Source organism: Athene cunicularia, assembly GCF_003259725.1.
Source record: "Athene cunicularia isolate RWA chromosome 27 unlocalized genomic scaffold, athCun1 chr27_part1, whole genome shotgun sequence".
NCBI classification, from domain to species: domain Eukaryota; kingdom Metazoa; phylum Chordata; class Aves; order Strigiformes; family Strigidae; genus Athene; species Athene cunicularia.
The window spans coordinates 2,178,757-2,185,436 of NW_020799138.1; positions in this window are offsets into that span (position 1 = coordinate 2,178,757).

Sequence of the window (6,680 nt, forward strand, 5' to 3'; positions counted from 1 at the left end):
GCGGCGCCATCCCGCCCCCAGCAGGCTGAGACGAGCTGACACCTGCCCCTCCCCGCTTTCTGATTGGTCAAGACGACCCGCATACCCCCTTCCGCCCCGCCCCCTTTATTAACATATTGCCGCGCCATTGGGCCTAGCGGCCAGAAGGGGTCTCTGATTGGATAAAATCAGCAAGGGGCGGGGTGTTGTTGTTACGGCAACAAGAGGACGCACTGACGTCCCGGGCGTGCGCCGAGACCGCGCATGCGCACTCCATCGCTCCGGCCTCCTTTCCCGCCCCCAAACCAACGGCCGCTAACGGCCCCGCCTCGCCGAGGGAGGCGTGGCTTCATTTGAACGGCCACAGCCAATCACAGCCGCGAACACCGGGCTGATTTGAATATCCAAGGCGGTGCTGCGCAGGGGACTCTGGGAGGTGGCGGGGAGGCGCCGCCCGAGGAGGGGCTGTGCGGGGAGGGGGGCGGTTGTGTCCTCCCTCTCCGCAGGGCCCGGGGGGATCCTGCGGTGCGAAACCAGTGCCCGGGTCGGAGCCCCGTGCCCCTTCCGCGGGCTGGCTCCGTGCGCAGGGAGCCTCCGCCTCTGGGCCGCTGAGCAGGGCGGGGGGCCGGGGAGGAGGGAGGTGGTTGTGGGCCGCACAGCAGCCTCAGGTGAGGCAGCGCCCCGGGGACCGCCACAGAGCGGAACGCGGATCCCGGAACGGCAGCGGGCGTACAGGATCTTCCCAGCAAGCGTTTACTCGGGAGGCAGCTCCGCCTCGGCACGATGCTGTTGCAGCTGGTTGGGTGGGATTTCACCCCTCGGTTTTAAACAAGGCAGAAGTTTGCAGAGCGATCCGCACCAGATGGCGATGCTCCCCCCAACTCTGGGCTAACGGTAGTGCAACCTCGTCTTAAACCGGCACCAAACCCATCCTAAGTAAACCATGAAACCGAATCACCAGCTTTGGGAAACCGAAATGAAGACTTGGAGGTCTGCTGGTGCTGCAAGACGCAATGGGTAGCGCCATTTACATCCAGAATTTGCAACAGTTGTACGATTTCAGTTCCCTGCTGCCATGGAAACAGACTGCTAAAAATGGAGCAGATTGTTCTAATTGTTCAACACACACACACACGCAAGCTTGGATTCCCTTTTCTTTTTGTGATACTGATTCCTTTAAACTATTTCCACGGCAGCCAGCAGCAGATTTACTAGAATTAAATTTTACAATCCTAATTGAGGTTAAGGGTTTTTCCAACGTTTTCCATACAATTAAAGATCCAGTGAGCTCCTCAGATTTATCTAAGCAATCTGTAGCATGATCAATATGCTGCATTCAAGTGATATAGAGGTGTACATAGAGCTTCTACATTAAAAGCAGCATATTTTTCTCTGCTGCTGCTTGTAAAAACAAGGGTTGGAGCCTTTACTGGAACTAAAGAAATTTTCATTCAGGATCCCGCAGGGATGCATCTAGTCTATCTTTTGTCTCTCACTGGGCCACATGTTTTAGGATAAAGTGCAAGAATCTCATGTTTAGGGGTTGTCTTAGAAAAGTTCACTGAGAAACATTATTTAATATCTCTTTCAAAGTTAACGTCTCTTCCAAAAATATGTGTGTTAAGATTGTAACTCTGAGTAGTAGTATAAGACTTCTTCCTTTAAGAGCAGAGGGGTGTTGTAGTTGGTAGCTTGCAAGAAAGTTTGACTGTCCCCACTTTGCCCGATTTGTTAAAAAACCCACCAGTATAAAGCAAAAACATCTCAAGGCACAGTTTCTAGATATAGTTCTGAGAGGACAGAATACAGGTCATTAAAATTATCTTACAGAAAATGAACTTCCTGAAGGTGTGAAAACCACTGAGCTGCCTAAAAAAATACTAACACTGTTTCATGTAATGAAAAGCCCTTTTTCCAAACCTTTCCTACATTTTGGATCAGGTCTATCCCAACAATAGCCCTCTTTAAGGGAGGATTGTCAAGTCTAATGACTCCATTAAGGCAAGCCTGGGTTCATATATACTGCTCCAACCAAGTAATAACTCTTAGGAATTAAAAATCCATATGGCTCTCTCAGCTGTACTACATAACACGTGCAGCAGCTGCTCACAAAAATATTAGTTATTAAAAAAGGAGTTAACTACACTGTATGGCTTACGAAACTGCGACTTATTATTAAATAGAAACAAATTTAGTGTAAAAAATGTTTGGAATCTGCAGGCCGACCATCTTTTTTGTCTTTTTCGTTGTCACTGTTTGTTTCTGGTTGCATTTAGATGCCGTAATCATGACCAAGGCCCCACAGGAATACACATTATAACAGCACAGGCAATATTCTAGTCTCATCCTGTTACTGGGGAAGGGAAGCAGGCAGGGGACGAGACGTACAGATGTAAGTGCCTCAGGGCTTGAGTTATCAACTCGCTCTCCAAGCAGCTGCTCCCACTGGCCAATCTCTTATGGATCAGTAGAGGAGAAGTACAGCCTGATGAACCCCACCAGGTTTTTCAGGCTGGGAAAACCATTGGGAAGGGTTAAAAACTCCCTGGAGTCTGAAGGGCATCAATCCCTTTTGGCAGCCATCCACTTTTTCTCCAATACTGGCTCACTTCTTGTGCTGTTCAGCTTTCCTGAAAATGAATGTTAAATCTGGCGAGGGAAAAGGGGGATTATGCCACAAATTTTCTGAGTGACTTTGGCCAAATTCCTTCATGTCTGCATCACTGTTTTCCTGTCTGTAACACAGGGGTAATAGTTAATTAGAACAGAAGTCTCGTAAGGCCTACTTCTTCAGAGCTTGTCATGTGAGGTTATAATGTGAAAGGAGCTATATTTAACGTCATTAATTTAGGATCTCTGTTGCTGACGGCTTTGCTGTGTTTTAGACTCTCAGTGCCAGACTAATAATCATTTAAGACTCTATGCCCTGGGCATACTGAAGCTAGTAGAAGCTTTGTCACCAATGTAATTTTTATTTCCGTTACATAGTAAGCCAGGGTGCAAGCCTACAGTTAAGACTAAACTGACCTTGCATGCAGATTTTAACTAACTCTGGCACCTCAGAAGGCAGAGAGTCCACACACTCGTTTGAAACAGGCCCTTGTGCAGTCCCCTCTGCTTGGCGAGGGGAATGGGCACAAGCACGGCTGTGCCAACCATAAATATCCCATAATATCATATAGCCAGTAAAAAATGGATGAGTGAGCTTAAGTTCCTTCCTAGAAAGCTTTAGCATTGTCTGCAGCAGGGTGCTGCGATCCGAGCAGGCTGCTGAGCTGCAGATATTTGGGGGATGACTAAGTCAAAGGGCATAGTTTCTAGTAACCAGATTCTGGTCAGATCCAGTGAACTACAGAAACATCGCTGTTTGGGTCAGGACACGGTGTGGTCAAATTTTCCCCGGAGGTAGTTTAGACTGGCTAGGAAGGTTAAAAAAATTAATCTCAAAGAGGAAAGTCCTCTTTGCCTAACAGCAAGAGACGGTCTGTGCAGTACCACCGCACTAGCTCTACCACTTAAAATGTGATCAAAACCTCACAAAACATTCTACTTGCCGAGATTTACTGCTTCACAGACCAACGGAGCGAAATGTAAACTGCACCACATCCGTCTTTATTCCACAAGCATCCCTGGTTCTGTTATTCCCCTCTCCAGCCCCCCTGGATGAATGGCCCTTGCCCCTCGCCACGCTGAATAGACCAGGTGACTCCGAAACCGGCCACCCAGCAGATGCTTCCACAGTACCAACTGTTCTGAATCCCCCAGCCCATCTCTTTTTTTTTTTTTTTTTTTTTTTTTGCCTCCTTCCCCCGTGTCCTACCAATCTAGGCTGCCTGGCACATGCTGCAAGCTGCAGTCCCACCGGAGTGATATTGTGATGGAAATGAGGGAGGGGATGCAGGCAGAACTGCACAGATTTACAGCACTCCAAGGGTTTCCATTAAAATCCTTGACAACTTGTTATTTATGAGTAGACCAACAGCTCTTCTAATATCCAGGGCCTAGACCCCATTCACTTCAATAATGCTGGTTTGGAATAAATGAGCCAGAGGATGGAAACCAGTTCTGTTAGTATAATGGAGGAGGCTAATAGCTGCTTAGAGAAAACAACTGATGTAATTCTGGGACCCAATCCTTTCACCAACAAAACAATAAAGGTTTGATTCTTCAGCGCATTTCACGTAGGGATTTAATTCAGCACAAAGAGGGTGATAAATGGCAGCGTTTGGATTTCGTGCCGTTATATACCCACTAAGCACTCTCTATTTGTACTAGTGCACTAGAGATAAAGGGACTCATTGACTCCTGTGCAAGCAGGAATAGGTCAGTCTGCATCTCCACAGCAGAACAAAGATAAAGAATGTGTCCTCACCAAATAATAGGAGCGACAAAGAAAACCCAACCTCCTCTGCGTAAGAGTAATCTCTTCAATCTCACGGGGGCCTGTGAGCATTTCCTTCCCCCGACCTAACTAAGTGTGGCAGTCTGTCCCAGTGTCATTTCACAACGTTTTTTTCCACCATTCCCTTCTCTGCTCTCTTCCCCTGCCCATTGCTGACATACCAAATACAGAAGCACCTCCGCTTACTAAGTAAGCACAGGACTGATCCCTGAAATAAGGGCTCTGATGATCAAAACACTTTAAACCCTAAACGTGCATTCTGCTGCTCTAAAGAATTATCGATCTCTTCCGCCGTGTCTTAAAATCAAACTGACAAGTTGACTGCTGAATATAACCACTCAATTGCTGCCTTCTACACGGCTTTCCTTTTCCTCGGTTCACCTGCATCTTGTCTATTTACATTCCTTTTGTCAGGAATCTTTTTATTTCCTTTCAGCTCCCTCTGCTCTCCGCAGGAGCCTCATTAAGGTGATGTGAAGAGAAGCAGCAGCAGCATTCCCAGACTGTGTTCTGCTCCACGCCCTCTGCCTCCCCCTCGTCTGCACCCCAAACCTCAGCACCGTGCTTCTGGAGGAGGATGACAATGCTGAAGGTCCAAATTGTTCTGCAGGAAGAGGAAAGAAGACATCGATAGATGAAGAGGAACCAGAAGGAGGATGAGTGGAGGAAAGAGGCTGTTCAAGTGGGGACTGTGGCTGAACGATTAGGCATTGCTTTCTGGAAGAAGCGGAGCCACCAGTCGGTTATTTCAGCATCCTTGCAGACTTTCAGGGCTGAAATAGTTTGGGAATGTGGAATCTGTAACCATCTCCCATTGTGGCCAGTCTCTCTCTTTTTTCCTACACCAAAACTAACTTTTCCCAGGCAAAATGACGGTCCTTCCTATGAAACGAACTGACATCAGTTGGTACGTGATGCCCTCTCTGACCAGTTAGCAGCGTGTCTTTGCAATTGAAAGAAGTTATCATCTGGTTTGCATTTTACACATAGAGAAACAAAACCGGTTAATTGGAAAATGATGCGCCGTGCACAGGGACAGATATATTCAAAATATACTCTGTGTGAATAGGAGAGAAAGCCCAAGGGAAGAACTGACTTCTTGGAAAAGGAAGGGAGAGGGTCTGACAAAAATGAGGGAGAAGTGAAAGGACCAAGCAAAGGGAGAAGAGCTCTCTGAGGCTGAGTGGCTTTGCCTGGATGAGGGAACAGAAAATGTTACGCTGCATCCCAGCAGTGCTCGGTGATGGAAAGCAAACTGGGCCTGCTCCTAAGCTGGACCAAACTGATATGCCCCATAAAGAATTAAAAATACATATTCTCAGAGATTTGCCTCACAAAGTATGACTTCTTCCTTTTTAGATACATTTCTAATGAATTCCCATTCAGATGCTACATCAGTTGGGGTATAAATTGTGCCAAACCCGTACTGTCCCTTTTGAAAATTTATTTCAAGGTCCTTACCCAATACATATCAATGTAGTATTGGATCTCATCCAAAGTATAACTATATCTAATTATCAGCCATTTGAGCTTCTTCTGTATTAAACCATAAAATTGAGATAGGATTGAAACCTCTTATGATTCCAAAGGCTAAATGCAGCAGTAACATAAATAATGCTGTAAATTACAAGCAAAATGAAAACTTGGTCAGAAAATATATGATGTAATTTGTGCTTAGGGGTAAATTGGTCCCTGGCTGCCCAGGATAGGGAAGGCATGACCTGCATCAGGCTGAAGTATATGGCTGGGAGTCTGAATCTGTGCCATTATTACAGAAAAAAAAAACAAAAAACAAAAAACAAAAAAACCCCCATACCTTAAAATACTTCTGAAAGCCAGCATCCTCATGAGATTTATTGCAGTCTGACCCCCTCTGCCGGTCACCCGCTCACTGCCTGTGGCCCAGGGCCAGCACCTCAACACAGGCACTGAGGTTTGTAGAAATGATAGGGGCAGGCAAGTGGAAAATGATAGGTACCCGTGTGGAAGGGACGGAGAGGCAACTCGGGGGCACCCACGCTTGGTCCCAGTAGCTCAAGGGCGTAGGTAGCAGCGTGATGTGACTAACCCCAAGTGACTGGGTTTGGGTTTAGGATCCAAGCTGCTAAAGCCAGTACTAGCAACAGTGTAGAAAGGAAGGAGGTTTGATAACTGGCATTTGGGTGAACTACCAGGGTTTTAGTAAAAACTGCTTTTGTGTCTTTCCACGCTTGATCTGCTTCTGTCAAGACGCAGTGCAGCGAAAGAAGCAAAATGTCATTTAGCATGAAGACGTACGGGAACTGTCTCTTATACACAT